Genomic DNA, 19,769 nt, shown 5'->3' with positions numbered 1-19,769 from the left:
TGCTTTGTCATAGAGTGTTGAACTGGATTACCTGTCATAGCAATAGCACTTTGATTATCACAGTAAATAGGGATTTTGAAATATGTTAACCCATAATCCAGTAATTGATTCTTCATCCAAAGAATCTGTTCACAACAGCTTCCTGCAGCAATATACTATGCTTCTGCAGTTGATGTGGAAATTGACTTTTGTTTCTTGCTGAACCAAGAAACCAATCTGCCTCCAAGAAATTGGCAGCTTCCACTTGTGATTTTCCTGTCAATTTTGCAACCTGCAAAATCTGTATCTGAGTAACCTATTAGTATAAAATCTGATTCTCTAGGATACCACAATCCCAGATCAGCTGTTCCTTTAAGATACTTAAAGATTCTTTTCACAGCTGTTAAGTGAGGTTCTCTTGGATCTGCTTGAAATCTTGCACAAAGACAGGTAGCATACATGATATCAGGCCTACTGGCAGTTAGATAGAGTAGAGAGCCAATCATACCTCTGTAGTCAGTAATATCTACTGATTTACCAGTATCCTTATCCAGTTTTGTTGCAGTGGCCATGGGAGTGGATGCACTTGAACAATCTTGCATTCCAAATTTCTTCAGCAAGTTTCTGGTGTACTTGGTTTGACAAATAAAAGTGCCTTCTTCATTCTGCTTGACTTGAAGGCCCAGAAAATAGCTAAGTTCCCCAATCATACTCATCTGATTTCTTGACTGCATTAGTTTGGCAAACTTCTTGCAAAGTTTGTCATTTGTAGACCCAAAAATGATATCATCAACATAAATCTGGACCAGAAGTAAGTCCTTTCCATGGTTGAGGTAGAATACTGTTTTGTCTATTGTTCCTCTGTTGAATCCACTTTCCAGAAGAAACTGAGCTAAAGTCTCATACCATGCTCTAGGAGCTTGCTTAAGTCCATAAAGTGCTTTATCAAGCCTGCAGACATAATCTGGATGTTTGGAATCTACAAAGCCTAGAGGTTGTTCAACATATACCTCCTCCTCCAATTCTCCATTGACAAAAGCACTTTTCACATCCATTTGAAAGACAGTAAACTTTTTGTGAGCAGCATAAGCCAAAAATATCCTTATGGCTTCTAACCTAGCAACTGGTGCAAATGTTTCATCATAATCAATTCCCTCATGTTGAGAATATCCTTTTGCAACCAGCCTTGCCTTATTCCTTGTAATTATGCCATCACTGTCAGTTTTGTTTCTGAATACCCAATTTGTACCAACAACAGCTCTATTCTTTGGTCTTGGCACTAGGGTCCAGACTTTATTTCTTTCAAATTCATTTAACTTTTCCTGCATTGTTTGCACCCAATCAGCATCTTGAAGAGCTTCTTCCACTTTCTTTGGCTCATTCTGAGAGAGAAAAGAATTGTAGAGACATTCATTTGAAGTACCTATTCTAGTTCTGACACCTGCATCAGGATTTCCAATTATCAAATCAGGTGTATGTGATTTTGTCCACTTCCTTGCAGATGGAAGGTTTTCTCTAGAACTGGATGCTCCCCCATGATCCATGCTGTCTTCATTTTCATTTTCAGATGCTCCCCCTGAAACTATGCTCTCTGAGTTGGATTCTTCAGTATTTAGATTTTCAGCACTATCAGAACTTGGCTTATCAGAACTTGACGAATCAGAACTTGAAGAGCCAGATGTATGTTCTGATGTTTCTTGAGATGTGGTAGGATCTTGGGTATGCTCCCCCTGCATAGGTGCATCTTCCTTTGACGTAGTCACCACAGTTTCAATAACATCAGAGTTTCATCCATCAGAATTTACAGTATCAGGACTTAGACTGTCAGGTTTTTCAGTATCAGAATTTGAGTCTTCATTTTCAAATCTCAGCTGATCATGGTCAATGAAATCTTCAAGACCAGTAATCTTCTTGTCATCAAAAGAGACATTGATAGATTCCATGACCACTTTTATTCTCAAATTATAGACTCTAAAGGCTTTTGTGGAAAGTGGATATCCAACAAAGATTCCTTCATCAGCTTTTAGATCAAACTTGGATAGCTGTTCAGGATGAGTCTTGAGAACAAAACACTTGCATCCAAATACATGAAAGTATTTCAAATTTGGCTTCTTTTTCTTCACCATCTCATATGGTGTTTTTCCATGCTTGTTAATGAGTGTTGCATTTTGAGTAAAACAAGCAGTCTGCACAGCTTCAGCCCAGAAATAGGTTGGAAGCTTTGCTTCTTCAAGCATTGTACGTGCAGCTTCAATGAGAGTTCTATTCCTCCTTTCAACAACTCTATTTTGCTGTGGAGTTCCAGGAGCTGAAAATTCTTGCTTTATTCCATGGTTTTTGCAGAACTCTTCCATTATGAAATTCTTGAACTCGGTGCCATTATCACTCCTTAAAATTTTCACAGAATCTTTGACCAATTTATCCAAATGTTTGACATGATCAATCAAGATAGATGCAGTTTCACTTTTTGTGTGCAAGAAATACACCCATGTGTATCTGGTGAACTCATCCACTATGACCAATGCATATTTCTTCTTTGCAATAGACATGACATTCACTGGACCAAATAGATCAACATGTAGTAGATGATAAGGATCAAGAATTGATGATTCAGTCTTGCTCTTGAATGAAGATTTTCTTTGTTTGGCCTTCTGACAGGAATCACAAAGGCCATCAGGAGCAAATACTGACTTTGGCATTCCTCTCACAAGATTTTTCTTGACCAGTTCATTTATATTGTTGAAATTTAAATGAGAGAGTTTCTTGTTCCAATTCCAGCTTTCTTCAATTGATGCTCTACTCATCAGACAGATTGTAGAACCATCAGTACTTGTTGAAAGCTTAGCTTCATAAATGTTACCACGCCTGTATCCTTTCAGAACAACTTTGCCTTTAGATTTACTCACAATTTCACAGTGTTCTTCAAAGAAATCAACATGATAACCTCTGTCACAGATTTGACTTATACTCAGTAGATTGTGTTTAAGTCCTGAGACCAGAGCTACTTCTTTAATTATGACATTTCCAAGATTGATATTGCCATATCCCAATGTTTTTCCAATGTTGCCATCTCCATAAGAAACACATGGGCCAGCTTTCTCCACAACTTATGATAGCAGGGCCTTATTTCCAGTCATATGTGCTGAACATCCACTGTCCAGAACTAGAATAATTTTACTGTTGCCCTGCAATCACAAAGACCACTAATTATTAGTTTTAAGGACCCAGACTTGCTTGGATCCTTTGGCCTTATTAAGTTTGTTAACATTTGCAGCGGATTTAGCATCAAAGTTTATGTTAACATTTTTCTTATCAGAACTTACACTATCAGACTTTGAATCAGAATTTACACTAGAAGGAACAATGGAAACTTTCTTCAAAGAAGGTTTTATTTGATAATAATCATAGTACAAACTATGATATTCCTTACAAGTATAAATGGAATGCCATAAACTACCACAATGAAAACAAGGATTTTGTGGTTTGTATCTAACTGACTGACTCTTAACTCCTGATTTTGAAGGTAAGGAGTTAATATTCTTATTCTTCCTGCAAAAAGAAGCCAGATGGTTAGAACTTCCACAGTTATGACATGTTTTCCTAAGAGCATCAGGAATAGGTTTATAATCATTGCTTTTATTCACACCTTCCTTTCCATTCCTATTTTTCCTAGGTGATTTTACCTTGTTTGCATTCTTAACATCTTTCAGCTTATGCTTAAGCTGCTTCTTTATCATTAAGCCTATGTTCACTTCAGCTGTCTTTTCCTGTTTTAGTTTGTCAGAAGTTGATTCCTCTTTAACTTCTGATTTCTCATTTTTAGACTTTACAGTTACAAACTTAACAAGTTTTAACTTTGGCTTTTGCTTAACAACATGCTTAATTTCTTCAGTTCCTTTATCATTCTTATCTTCTCCATAACCTAAGCCTTCTTTCCAGTTTCCACTACTTAGCAAATTTTGAGTTGTTTTGCCAGAGTTATTCCAAGTCCTGATAATCTCTCTTTCCTTTTCTAACTCAGTTTTTAGAGATTCATTCATTTTTAGCACTTCATTCCTAACATAAAAAGCATCATCTCTATCCTTCTGAGTTTGATGGAACATGACTAACTCTTTTTCTAAGAAATCATTTCTTTTCTTAAAAGCAAGATTTTCAGAAGTTAATCTTTCACATGTTAAAGTTTGATCTCTATAACTCACAAACATGGTTTTAAGATTTATTCTCAACTCATTAATATCATCAGTATGAAAAGCATAAGTGGTTTGAGGTACCTTTGTTTCAGCAGCTTCAGAACTGCTATCAGCACTTTCTTTATCAGCATTGGCCATCAATGCATAGTTCTCCTCACTTTCAGAGTCTGAGGTGTCTGTCCAGTTTTTCTGCTTTGTGACAAGAGCCTTGCCTTTGTCACCCTGTGCCTTCTTGCAATCAGGAGATATGTGGCCTTTCTCACCACAATTATAGCATTTAACATTGGTATAATCTCCTCTGTCAGACTTTCCTCCTCTGCCTTCAGATCTTCTGAAATTCTTCTTATCAGAACTTATGCCTTTCCTGGAAAACTTCTTTCCCTTCCTGAACTTCCTGTATGCAATCTTTGTGATTCCTTTCACCATAAGAGCACACAGCTTCATCATCTCCTCATCAGCATCAGTCTCAGGCAAGCTTTCAGAATCTGAGTCATCATCACTTTCAGAACTTGATGACTCAGTTTCAGACTCTATGACAAGAGCTTTACCCTTGTCTTTCCTTGAGGAAGCTGCTTTGGGGGATTCTTCTTCAGCCTTAAGAGCAACTGTCCTTGACTTTCCTCCTTTCCTCTTGCTTCTTTGTTCCATCTCAAGCTCATGAGTCTTGAGCGTTCCATAGATTTCATCAAGAATTGTTTCATCAAGATTGTAGTTGTCTCTTATTGTCGTTGCCTTCAAATACCAGCATTCAGGAAGAGCTAACAGGAATTTAAGGTTTGAATCTTCAAGATCATACTCTTTATCAACCAATGATAAATCATTCAAAAGTTTGACAAATCTATCATATAAATCATTCAATGACTCATTAGTCCTTGAGTCAAAATGTTCATACTCTTGAGTGAGTATTGTCTTCCTGTTCTTCTTAATTGTGTCAGTTCCCTGACACCTTATTTCCAGAGCATCCCATATCTCCTTAGCAGTCTTGCAGTTGATTACCCTGTTTGACATTACATTATCAATGGCACTATGCAGTAAGTGTCGTACCTTAGCATCCTTAGCAATTGATGTTATATCTTCAGCAGTATAATCATTCTTCTCCTTTGGTACGATCTTTGCTGCTTCACCTGCAACTCCAACAACGAGCTTGGTTGGTTTGTGAGGCCCTTCCTTGATTCTATCAAGGTATTCTGGATCTGTTGCTTCCAGGAACATGGTCATCCTTACCTTCCATATGGGATATTCAGATGGTCTCAGTATGGGAACTCTGATGGTCTCATACCGACTCTGAATTTGTGTCTTTGGTGGTTCCTCAGTTTTGGTAGGCTTAGTTGGAGTTTCTGTGTCCGAAATGATTGTGTTTGGATCTTTAACTGTATGTGTGTTAACAGATAAGCTCTGATACCACTTGTTAGATCACACACACTGTAGAGGGGGGTGAATACAGTGTATAATACAATCAAATCGATATTTAACATATAAAGTAACAGAAAACAAACTTTATTGAAACAATAAACTCTATTACAGTATGGAACTGTTACCTCTCAGTGATGAACAAGTATCACGAGAGCTACTAGGGTTACAATGAATAATCTTCTCGAATATGATAACACTTATAGTATAAACCCTATGTCTATGTTTATATACTACACAGTTACAAGATAATCGCTAATTGATATGGAATATAATTCTGCTTCCTAAAACATATCAATCAGATATCTTTTCATCCAAATATTCCATTCTTCACGGAACTCCTTCTTCATACATATCTCTTCTTATGTTTATCTCGATCTTCTTTCCTTTAATCAGCTACTGTCCTTATCTGATCGTCCTTCAGCACTTAAGTTCTGATATCTAACTTCTGATGATTATCTCCTGATAATATAAGTACTGATATCCTTAAGTCCTGACTTCCAGTATAAGTACTGATCAACAGTTAAGTACTGATTTGTCCTGTTAAATAAGATCTGAAATCTAAACATAAATTATATTAGCCATGACATTATCAAATATATCTAACAGACTAAAATTGATATATCTTAACATCCGTACGATTGGATCGTCGAAATAATCATCATAAAAATTAATCTTGTAAATCAGGAACGAGTCTCGTTGTCAGGAGTGGTACTTTACTAGATTTTTCTAATCTTGACATGCAACATAAATTTTAAATTTTTTAAATAATTTTTTTATATAACTAAAATTGATATATCTTAACATCCGTACGGTCGGATCGTCGAAAAAACATTTTAAAAATTAATCTTGTAAATGGGGAACTAGTCTCGTTGTTGGGAGGGGTACTTTTACAAGATTTTTCTAATCCTGACATGCAAGATGAATTTCAAATTTTTTAATATTTTTTTCATATGACTAAATTTAATATATCTTAACATCCGCATGGTTGGATCGTCAAAAAAATCATTTTAAAAATTAATCTTGTAAATGGGGAACGAGACTCGTTGTCGGGAGTGGTACTTTTACTAGATTTTTCAAATCTTGACATGCAAGATGAATTTCAAATTTTTTAATAATTTTTTCACATGACTAAAATTGATATATCTTAACATCCGTACGGTTGGATCGTCAAAAAAATCATTTTAAAAATTAATCTTGTAAATCAAGAACGAGTCTCGTTGTTGGGGGAAGTACTTTTACTAGATTTTTTTAATACTGACATGAAAATGAATTTAAAATATTTTAATAATTTTTTCATATGACTAAACTTGATATAACTTAACATCCGTTCGATTGGATCGTCGAAAAATCAATTAATATTTTAACTTGTAAATCAGGAACGAGTCTCGTTGTCGGGACTTGTACTTTTACTAGATTTTTCTAATCTTGACATGCAAGATGAAATTCAAATTTTTTTAATAATTTTTTCATATAAATAAAATTGATATATCTTGACATCCGTACGGTTGGAATGTTGAAAAAATCATTTTAAAAAATAGTCTTGTAAATCGGGAATGAGTCTCGTTGTCGGGAGTGGTACTTTTACTAGATTTTTCTAATCTTGACATGCAAGATGAATTTCAAATTTTTTAATAATTTTTTCACATGACTAAAATTGATATATGTAAACATTAGTACGGTTGGATCGTCAAAAAAATTATTTTAAAAATTAATCTTGTAAATCAGGAACGAGTCTCGTTGTTGGGAGTAGTACTTTTACTAGATTTTTTAATACTAACATGCAAAATGAATTTAAAATATTTTAATAATTTTTTCATATGACTAAAATTGATATATCTTAACATCTGTTAGATTGGATCGTCGAAAAAATCATTTAAAATTTTAACTTGTAAATCAGGAACGAGTCTCGTTGTCGGGACTTGTACTTTTACTAGATTTTTCTAATCCTGTCATGCAAGATGAATTTCAAATTTTTTAAAAAAAATTCATATGACTAAAATTGATATATCTTAACATCCGTCCGGTTGGATCATCGAAAAAATCATTTTAAAAATTAATTTTGTAAATCAGGAACCAGTCTCGTTGTCGGATGTGAGAGATTTACTAGATTTTTCTAATCTTGACATGCAAGATAAATTTTAAAATTTTTAATAATTTTTTCATATGACTAAAATTGATATATTTTAACATTTATACGGTTGGATCGTCAAAAAAATCATTTTAAAAATTAATCTTGTAAATCAGGAACGAGTGTCGTTGTGGGGAGTAGTACTTTTACAAGATTTTTCTAATCCTAACATGCAAGATGAATTTCAAATATATTAATAATTTTTTCATATGACTAAAATTGATATATCTTAACATCCATACAGTTGGATCGTTGAAAAATTCATTTTAAATATTAATGTTGTAAATCGGGAACGAGTGTTGTGGTCACGAGGGGTACTTTTACCTGATTTTTCTAATCCTGACATGCAAGCTGAATTTTAAATTATTTAATAATTTTTTGATATGACTAAAATTGATATATCTTAACATCCGTACGCTTATATCGTCGAAAAAATCATTTTAAAAATTAATCTTGTAAATCGGGAACGAGTGTCGTTGTCGGAAGAGGTACTTTTACCGGATTTTTCTAATATTGGCATGCAAGGATTTTTCTAATTTTGACATGCAAGATGAATTTCAAATTTTTTTAATAATTTTTTCATATGACTAAAATTGATATATCTTAACATTCTTATGGTTGGATCGTCGAAAAATCATTTTAAAAATTAATCTTGTAAATCTGGAACGAGTCTCATTGTCGGGAGGGGTACTTTTACAGGATTTTTCTAATCTTGACATGCAAGATGAATTTTAAATATTTCAATAATTTTTTCATATGCCTAAAATTGATATATCTTAACATCCGTACGGTTGGATCGTCGAAAAAAATCATTTTAAAAATTAATCTTGTAAATCGGGAACGAGTCTCGTTGTCGGAGGGGTACTTTTACCGGATTTTTCTAATCCTCACATGCAAGATGAATTTCAAATTTTTTAATAATTTTTTCATATCACTAAAATTGATATATCTTTACATCCGTACGGTTGGATCGTCGAAAAAATCATTTTAAAAATTAATCTTATAAATCAGGAACCAGCCTCGTTGTCGGGAGGGGTAGTTTTACTGGATTTTTCTAATCTAGACATACAAGATGGATTTCAAATTTGTTAATAATTTTTTCATATGAATAAAATTGACATAGATTAACATCCGTACGGTTGGATCGTCGAAAAAGTCATTTTACAAATTAATCTTGTAAATTGGGAACGAGTCTCGTTGTTGGGAGGGGTACTTTTACCGGATTTTTCTAATCCTCACATGCAAGATGAATTTCAAATTTTTTTAATAATTTTTTCATATGAATAAAATTGATATATCTTGACATCTGTACGGTTGGAATGTTGAAAAAATCATTTTAAAAAATAGTCTTGTAAATCGGGAATGAGTCTCATTGTCGGGAATAGTACTTTCACTAGATTTTTCTAATCTTGACATGCAAGATGAATTTCAAATTTTTTAATAATTTTTTCACATGACTAAAATTGATATATGTAAACATCAGTACGGTTGGATCGTCAAAAAAATCATTTTAAAATTTAATCTTGTAAATCAGGAACGAGTCTCGTTGTTGGGAGTAGTACTTTTACTAGATTTTTTTAATACTAAGATGCAAAATGAATTTAAAATTTTTTAATAATTTTTTCATATGACTAAAATTGATATATCTTAACATCCGTTCGATTGGATCATCGAAAAAATCATTTAAAATTTTAACTTGTAAATCAGGAACGAGTCTCGTTGTCGGGATTTGTACTTTTACTAGATTTTTCTAATCCTGTCATGCAAGATGAATTTCAAATTTTTTTAAAAAAATTCATATGACTAAAATTGATATATCTTAACATCCGTCCGGTTGGATCATCAAAAAAATCATTTTAAAAATTTATCTTGTAAATCAGGAACGAGTCTTGTTGTCGGGAGTGGTATCTTTACTAGATTTTTCTAATCCAGACATGCAAGATGAATTTGAAATTTTTTATTAATTTTTTCACATGACTAAAATTGATATTTCTTAACATCCATATGGTTGGATCATCGAAAAAAATCATATTAAAAATTAATCTTGTAAATCAGGAACGCGTCTCGTTGTCGGGAGTAGTACTTTTACTAGATTTATCTAATCCTGATATGCAAGGTGAATTTCAAATTTTTTAATAATTTTTTCATATGACTAAAATTGATATATTTTAACATCCGTACGGTTGGATCGTCGAAAAAATTATTATAAAAATTAATCTTAAGAGTCTCTAGCGTCAGATCGAATTTGTTGTGAACTTCAATCAACCAGTCTACAAGTATGGCTCTCATTTTAAAATCATTTTAAAAATTAATTTTGTAAATCAGGAACCAGTCTCGTTGTCGGATATGAGACATTTACTTGATTTTTCTAATCTTGACATGCAAGATAAATTTTAAATTTTTTAATAATTTTTTCATATGTCTAAAATTGATATATTTTAACATCCATACGGTTGGATCGTTGAAAAATTCATTTTAAAAATTAATTTTGTAAATCGGGAATGAGTGTTGTTGTCACGAGGGGTACTTTTACCAGATTTTTCTAATCCTGACATGCAAGATGAATTTCAAATTATTTAATAATTTTTTCATATGACTAAAATTGATATATCTTAACATCCGTACGCTTAGATCGTCGAAAAAATCATTTTAAAAATTAATCTTGTAAATCGGGAACGAGTCTCGTTGTCGGGAGAGGTACTTTTACCGGATTTTTCCAATATTGGCATGCAAGGATTTTCTAATTTTGACATGCAAGATGAATTTCAAATTTTTTAATAATTTTTTCATATGACTAAAATTGATATATCTTAACATTCTTATGGTTGGATCGTCGAAAAAATCATTTTAAAAATTAATCTTGTAAATCTGGAACGAGTCTCGTTGTCGGGAGGGGTACTTGTACAGGATTTTTCTAATCTTGACATACAAGATGAATTTCAAATATTTCAATAATTTTTTCATATGACTAAAATTGATATATCTTAACATCCGTATGGTTGGATCGTCGAAAAAAATCATTTTAAAAATTAATCTTGTAAATCGGGAATGAGTCTCGTTGTTGGGAGGGGTACTTTTACCGGATTTTTCTAATCCTCACATGCAAGATGAATTTCAAATTTTTTAATAATTTTTTCAAATGACTAAAATTGATATATCTTAACATCCGTACGGTTGGATCGTCAAAAAAATCATTTTAAAAATTAATCTTATAAATCAGGAACCAGTCTCGTTGTCGGGAGGGGTACTTTTACTGGATTTTTCTAATCCAAACATACAAGATGGATTTCAAATTTGTTAATAATTTTTTCATATGAATAAAATTGACATAGATTAACATCCGTACGGTTGGATCGTCGAAAAAGTCATTTTAAAAATTAATCTTGTAAATTGGGAACGAGTCTCGTTGTTGGGAGGGGTACTTTTACCGGATTTTTCTAATCCTGACATGCAAGATAAATTTCAAATTTTTTTAATAATTTTTTCATATGAATAAAATTGATATATCGTGACATCCGTACGGTTGGAATGTTGAAAAAATCATTTTAAAAAATAGTCTTGTAAATCGGGAATGAGTCTCGTTGTCGGGAGTGGTACTTTTGCTAGATTTTTCTAATCTTGACATGCAAGATGAATTTCAAAATTTTTAATAATTTTTTCACATGACTAAAATTGATATATGTAAACATCAGTACGGTTGGATCTTCAAAAAAATCATTTTAAAAATTAATCTTGTAAATCAGGAACGAGTCTCGTTGTTGGGAGTAGTACTTTTACTAGATTTTTTTAATACTAACATGCAAAATGAATTTAAAATATTTTAATAATTTTTTCATATGACTAAAATTGATATATCTTAACATCCGTTCGATTGGATCGTCGAAAAAATCATTTAAAATTTTAACTTGTAAATCAGGAACGAGTCTCGTTGTCGGGACTTGTACTTTTACTAGATTTTTCTAATCCTGTCATGCAAGATGAATTTCAAATTTTTAAAAAAAAATTCTTATGACTAAAATTAATATATCTTAACATCCGTCCAATTGGATCATCGAAAAAATCATTTTAAAAATTTATCTTGTAAATCAGGAACGAGTCTCGTTGTCGGGAGTGGTATCTTTACTAGATTTTTCTAATCCAGAGATGCAAGATGAATTTGAAATTTTTTAATAATTTTTTCACATGACTAAAATTGATATTTCTTAACATCCATATGGTTGGATCGTCGAAAAAAATCATATTAAAAATTAATCTTGTAAATCAGGAACGCGTCTCGTTGTCGGGAGTTGTACTTTTACTAGATTTATCTAATCCTGATATGCAAGGTGAATTTCAAATTTTTTAACAATTTTTTCATATGACTAAAATTGATATATTTTAACATCCGTACGGTTGGATCGTCGAAAAAATTATTATAAAAATTAATCTTAAAAGTCTCTGGCATCAGATCGAATTTGTTGTGAACTTCAATCAACCAGTCTACAAGTATGGCTCTCATTTTAAAATCATTTTAAAAATTAATTTTGTAAATCAGGAACCAGTCTCGTTGTCGGATGTGAGACATTTACTAGATTTTTCTAATCTTGACATGCAAGATAAATTTTAAATTTTTTAATAATTTTTTCATATGACTAAAATTGATATATTTTAACATCCATACGGTTGGATCGTCGAAAAAATCATTTTAGAAATTAATCTTGTAAATCAGGAACGAGTGTCGTTGTGGGGAGAAGTACTTTTACTAGATTTTTCTAATCCTAACATGCAAGATGAATTTCAAATATTTTAATAATTTTTTCATATGACTACAATTGATATATCTTAACATCCATACAGTTGGATCGTGGAAAAATTCATTTTAAAAATTAATCTTGTAAATCGGGAACGAGTGTTGTTGTCACAAGGGGTACTTTTACCAGATTTTTCTAATCCTGACATGCAAGATGAATTTCAAATTATTTAATAATTTTTTCATATGACTAAAATTGATATATCTTAACATCCGTACGCTTAGATCGTCGAAAAAATCATTTTAAAAATTAATCTTGTAAATCGGGAACGAGTGTCGTTGTCGGGAGAGGTACTTTTACCGGATTTTTCTAATATTGGCATGCAAGGATTTTTCTAATTTTGACATGCAAGATGAATTTCAAATTTTTTAATAATTTTTTCATATGACTAAAATTGATATATCTTAACATTATGGTTGGATCGTCGAAAAAATCATTTTAAAAATTAATCTTGTAAATCTGGAACGAGTCTCGTTGTCGGGAGGGGTACTTTTACAGGATTTTTCTAATCTTGACATGCAAGATGAATTTCAAATATTTCAATAATTTTTTCATATGACTAAAATTGATATATCTTAACATCCGTACGGTTGGATCTTCGAAAAAAATTATTTTAAAAATTAATCTTGTAAATCGGGAATGAGTCTCGTTGTCGGGAGGGGTACTTTTACCGGATTTTTCTAATCCTGACATGCAAGATGAATTTCAAATTTTTTAATAATTTTTTCATATGAATAAAATTGATATATCTTAACATCCGTACGGTTGGATCGTCGAAAAAATCATTTTAAAAATTAATCTTACAAATCAGGAACCAGTCCCGTTGTCGGGAGGGGTACTTTTACTGGATTTTTCTAATTCAGACATACAAGATGGATTTCAAATTTTTTAATAATTTTTTCATATGAATAAAATTGACATAGATTAACATCCGTACGGTTGGATCATTGAAAAAGTCATTTTAAAAATTAATCTTGTAAATTGGGAACGAGTCTCGTTGTTGGGAGGGGTACTTTTACCGGATTTTTCTAATCCTGATATGCAAGATGAATTTCAAATTTGTTAATAATTTTTTCATATGACTAAAATTGATATATCTTAACATCCGTACGGTTGGTTCGTCGAAAAAATCATTTTAAAAATTAATCTTGTAAATCGGGAACGAGTCTCGTTGTCGGGAGGGGTACTTTTACCGGATTTTTCTAATCTTGACATGCAAGATGAATTTCAAATTTTTTAATAATTTTTTCATATGACAAAAATTGATATATCTTGACATCCTTAAGGTTGGATCGTTGAAAAGTCATTTTAAAAATTAATCTTATAAAACGGGAACGAGTCTCGTTGTTGGGAGGGGTACTTTTAGCGGATTTTTCTAATCCTGACATGCAAGATGAATTTCAAATTTGTTAATAATTTTTTCATATGACTAAAATTGATATATCTTAACATCCGTATGGTTGGATCGTCGAAAAAATCATTTTAAAAATTAATCTTGTAAATCGGGAACATGTCTCGTTGTCAGGAGGGGTACATTTACCGGATTTTTCTAATCCTAACATGCAAGATGGATTTCAAATTTGTTAATAATTTCTTCATATGACTAAATTTGATATATCTTAACATCAATATGGTTGGATCATCGAAAAAATTATTTTAAAAATTAATCTTGTAATACGGGAACAAGTCTCGTTGCCGGGAGGGGTAATTTTACAAGATTTTTCTAATCTTGACATGCAAGATGAATTTCAATTTTTTTATTAATTTTTTCTTATGACAAAAATTGATATATCTTAACATCCGTACGGTTGGATCGTCGAAAAAATCAATTTAAAAATTAATTTTGTAAATCGGGAACGAGTCTCGTTGTCGGGAGGGGTAATTTCACAGGATTTTTCTAATCCTCACATGCAAGATGAATTTAAAAATTTTTAATAATTTTTTCTTATGACTAAAATTGATATATCTTATCATCCGTACGGTTGGATCGTTGAAAAAATAATTTTAAAAATTAATCTTGTAAATCGGGAATGAGTCTCGTTGTCGAGAGGGGTACTTTTACCGGATTTTTCTAATCCTGACATGCAAGATAAATTTCAAATGTTTTAATAATTTTTTCATAAGACTAAAATTGATATCTCTTAACATCCGTACGGTTGGATCGTCGAAAAAATCAATTTAAAAATTAATCTAGTAAATCGGGAACGAGTCTCGTTGTTCGGAGGGATATTTTTACTGGATTTTTCTAATCTTGACGTGCAAGATGAATTTTAAATTTTTTAATAATTTTTTATATGACTAAAATTGATATATCTTGACATCCATACGGTTGGATCGTAGAAAGAATCATTTTAAAAATTAATCTTGTAAACCGAAAATCTCATTTTATAGAGTAATACTTTTACAATGGTTTCCTTGAAAAACCATTGTGTAAAGATAAAATAAGACAACGCTTTTTTTATTATAAAACCGTTGTGTAAGCATATTAGCTTTTTTCAATCTAACGGCTAATATCTAACTTCGTTTTAATAAACGGCTGTCATTCAGACACTTCAGCAATCCGCGTAAAATGTTTACAACTTATCAATGGGTGCCACCTCATCAGGTGGTGCCCATTGAAATTATGAAATAACTATTTAAGACAACTATTTTATTCCGTTGTTTGAAGGTTTCTAAGACAACCCTTCTAAAAACTGTTGTGTGAATTACACAACGTAATATATAAAATCTTGTAGGAGACCAACTAAGACAACACTTTTGTTTTAACATTAAACTGTTGTATAAGAATTTGGCTATTTTTTGATCTAACGGCCGATATCAAATCTCATATCAATGAAGGGCTCTCATTTCGCCACCTCAACAATCCTTGTGAATGATTTACCACCTATCATGTGCTCCCACCTCAATACGTGGTACCCATTGAAATTCCTCAGACAACGGTTTCATTCCGTTGTTTGATGGTTTAGAGGACAACCTTTCTAAAAAACCATTGTCTCAATTACACAATGTAATGTCAAAACCGTTGTCTTATATCTCTATACGTTAACATAGTAACAACGGTTTGTAATCGTTGTCTTAAAGATCTACAACAACACTATATTTAAAAAACTGTTGTCTGACTCGATGAGAGGATAACTTGTACAACAATTTAAAAAAGATGAATATCCGTTGTTTGTTCTGGATCTCACACAACTATTTTTTCTGCAAAATCAATTCACCGTTATATGTTTTTTTACGAAGACGGTTTTTTTTAACCGTTGTCTGTCAACCGTTGTCTGATTGTAAATTTCTTGTAGTGGGTGTGTTTTAAACTAGTTGTAATGTTTGTTCTCACCAAAAAAGCAAACTTGACTATTTTGTTTTGAGTTTGATTTTACCATTCCTCCACCTTTTGACTTAAATCTTCTTTTGTTTGATTTTGATTTTACCAAGTTTTGACATAAACCAACCTTCTCCTCCAAGGCCTCAACCTATCCTTACATAAGGTATAATTAATATTTTAAGTTGATTTGATGGATTTATTTGTAAAATATGCATATATTTCACTCAATGTATAAGTTTAATTTAGACCAACTTATTAAGTATTTTAATTTAGAACTACATTTTTTAGAAAGTTAAACGAATTTAACTTTTTAAAGTTCTAATTTATATTAAATTAAGTGTATACAAATAATTTGTATAAATATTAAAATGATGTGTTTGCGATTTTTTTAATTTTAAATCGTGTTTGTATAAATATTAGGTAATGCTTGAAAAGATAAATAGTATATTTTCGGTAATAGTGATTAATTTTATTTTTAATTTTTTAAAATAAAATTATTTGCAACTATCATTTTTCAAAAATAAAATTTTAAAAAGATAATTTAGTTTATTGTAGCCAATGTAAAACATAACATTGGTTGCTAGAAAACACATTTTTTTATCGTAGTTATTTTTTGTTTTGATCTAAACTTGTCCTATCATATTGAAAAAATTTAAAGTAAAATAATTTTCTAATATTTCTAATAATCATTTATTTGCAGGTGGTGAAATTGGTTGAGTGGCTAAAATCAAAAGGAAACAATTATCCAATGATCAACGTCATGCTATTTATATGGCTTTATCATAACAAATTGTGAATGGGAAATTAAAACATGGCACGATAAAAATGGTTGCAAGGGAGTTTTCTATAACCATGGGTACTGTTCAACTAATTTGGAAACCGGTTAAGGAGACTTCTGCCAAAGGAATGGTTGACGTGTCACATCGCAAAGCAAATTGTGGCTGCAAAAGGGTGCAAATAGATCTTAAAAATATTCCTTAAAATATAAAGGGACAACCATCGTTCTTAGCAATCCGCAGAGACAAAAAATGTCATTCTTAATAAATTAAAAGTATAATTCTTGTATGTTCCTACACAATTAAGATGTCATGCTTAATAAGTTGATAGTTGCTTTTTCGTTTTAACTATTTCTTGGAGTTACCGACAATTGATACATCAAAGTTACTTAAATAGATCATGTAGGCCTAGGATTACGGTCTCGTTGGATGTGTTTTAATGTGTTTAGAGTAGTGCTCTAACATAAAATGTCATAAAACCGTAACTTAAATATGACATTCACCATTTGATAGATAATATTGACATGCCTCGACGAACTGACTAGTAGAAGTGCAATAATATGTAAAATGCACATGCAACAAGTAAATGAAAAAAAATATATTTATTTAGATACTTGAAGTTAAGCATCATTATGTCGGTACACTATAATTGCCCTTTCCTACCAAATAATTCTTACACATATTTTCTACCAATTTTCAAGTCAAAGACCCTTTTTCTACCGTTTTCACAAGTGGTGGGAAATGCCTTATATTTCCTCGTGTTGATGGTAAGAAATGTGTAACGACTTGGAATTTTCACGAATTAATTATGCGAGTAAAGTGTAATTATGTGAACTATGTGTTATTATATGAGAACTGAAATATTTAAATAAATATTATATTCTAGTTTGACGTGTCAGCTGGTATAAAGAGAATGATTGTGAAGCATAGTTGAAAACGCTCAGCGTCGAACCGTCAGTCAGGACGCGACCAGTTACGCGAAGAATGAATATTAGTAAAAAGGAAAATTTTATGATTAAGTATATTTCATTACGATACGTGATATGTGAATTTATGTTAAGGTGCATGATTATGTGATTATTATTAGTGTAGGTGCCCTAGAGGCAATACATTATTCTTTTAAATCATTAAGTCAGTTGATCATTCAATAAATGTATTTATTATGACCTTAATTACTGCGATATTTTGTTAGCATAATAAATGTCCTTAGAATCATGATACTGTTGGGTTCCGAAGGCATAAAACTCAGCGGATAAACGTTAATAAAATAAAAATTTCGAAACCCAAAACCGGATCCATGTATAATTATGGGCAGATTATGGAGATAACGAATCATACCTTTCAAGAGCTTAACTTTCACGAAGTCAACGGAGATCCTAGCTATCACGCTTTGTGTCTACCTCTCGGAGAAACACCTCTATGGTATCCACACGAGCACCTTCAAGAACGTCTCACGAACTTGACTACGGAATGGATGTACTAGCCTCCTTCTTGACGATCTGAATTGCCTCTGCCTCTCTTTGTTGCTAGGGTTTTTTTTCTTAAAAACGTACCAGCATCTTTAACCTATCATTATCTATTTATAATGGCTGATTAAAAAGGCCCATAATAGCAAAGCCCAACTCTAGTAGGTATTGGATTAAATAATAAAAACGAATTTCTGTTATTTAATTAATAACTAAGTCATACTTAATTATTATGGGCAAAAACATTCCTTTTAATTCGAATTTATATTATCTCAATTAAGTCTTACTTAATTATAATAAAATTCAAATAATCATCAATTAATTTAAATCTATAATTTAAATTAACTATTCCATTAAGTGCTCTATTTGTGCGACCCTATAGGCTATTATTTAATTGATAATAATTTTATTCTCTAATAAAATTATAAACAATGAGCGGTATCTAGTAATACATCATTGTTACCCAATTAAACAATAATTAAATCGTGATTAGATAAAACCTTTCGTGATTAATATTTTTCGTGTAATATAATCCCTTTAACCATACATATTATAGATTAAACTCGAGGTATGTATTTAGTCATCCTCTTCAACATTTAATCCGGGTTTACTTGATCCATGAGTAGATTATCGAGACAAATCATTATTTGAGCATGGCCATGCTTTTATAATCTCACTCAATCAAGAGGCCAATAATATCTCTCCTAATTATAGGAGGGTTAAATCCTTTATCTATCATTCATATTTCTCATACGACTCATGATATACCCGATGTCCACTTTTATCATCACCCGATCAAAAGTAACTTTTAATGTAGTCAAAGTATATTAATCCTCGTATAGAAATATAATGATTTCAAGTCAAAGGATCGTTACACCATTATCACTGTGAGTCTTTCTTATGACTTTATTAAACATGAAGAATCTCACTGTGGGTCTGTCCAGTACCATGTACTCTCACATGTACCTATGTATTGACTTTAGTATCCCCATACTTATAACCAATGAGATGTGGTTATCTTGTCAGACAACATACTAGTCTATCTATGTATTATTATTGTCCTATATAATAATACTCGACTAGGGACCTTTAAGAATATGATATATTATATAATCTCAAGTTCAAGTCATGTACTTAAACTATACAATTTGTATCATGATTCTAAGGACATTTATTATGCTAACAAAATATCACAGTAATTAAGGTCATAATAAATACATTTATTGAATGATCAACTGACATAAAGATTATAAAAGAATAATGTATTGCCTCTAGGGCACCTACACTAACAATCTCCCACTTGGACTAGAGCCAATCACCCATATATCTAATACCCATGGAACTAGTGTGACCATCGTGCTTCTACTGCGACAAGCCTTTGGTCAGTGGGTCTGCAATGTTATCATTTGTGTGCACTTTACATATGTGTATATCACCCCTTTCATTAATCTCTAGAATTAGGTGAAATCTCCTGAGTATATGTTTAGCCCGGGAGTGTGATCTAGGTTCTTTAGCCTGTGCAATGGCTCCATTATTATCGCAGTATAGATCAATGGGATCTGCGATCGATGGAACCACTCCCAAATCAGAAATGAACTTTCGAATCCAAACGGCCTCCTTAGCTGCTTCACAAGCTGCAATGTACTCAGCCTCCATTGTAGAATCAACTACTGTTTCTTGCTTTGAACTCTTCCAGCTTACAGCA

The sequence above is a fragment of the Apium graveolens genome, chromosome 9, assembly GCF_009905375.1.
Source record: "Apium graveolens cultivar Ventura chromosome 9, ASM990537v1, whole genome shotgun sequence".
Lineage (NCBI taxonomy): Eukaryota > Viridiplantae > Streptophyta > Magnoliopsida > Apiales > Apiaceae > Apium > Apium graveolens.
This window is presented reverse-complemented; position numbering follows the sequence as displayed.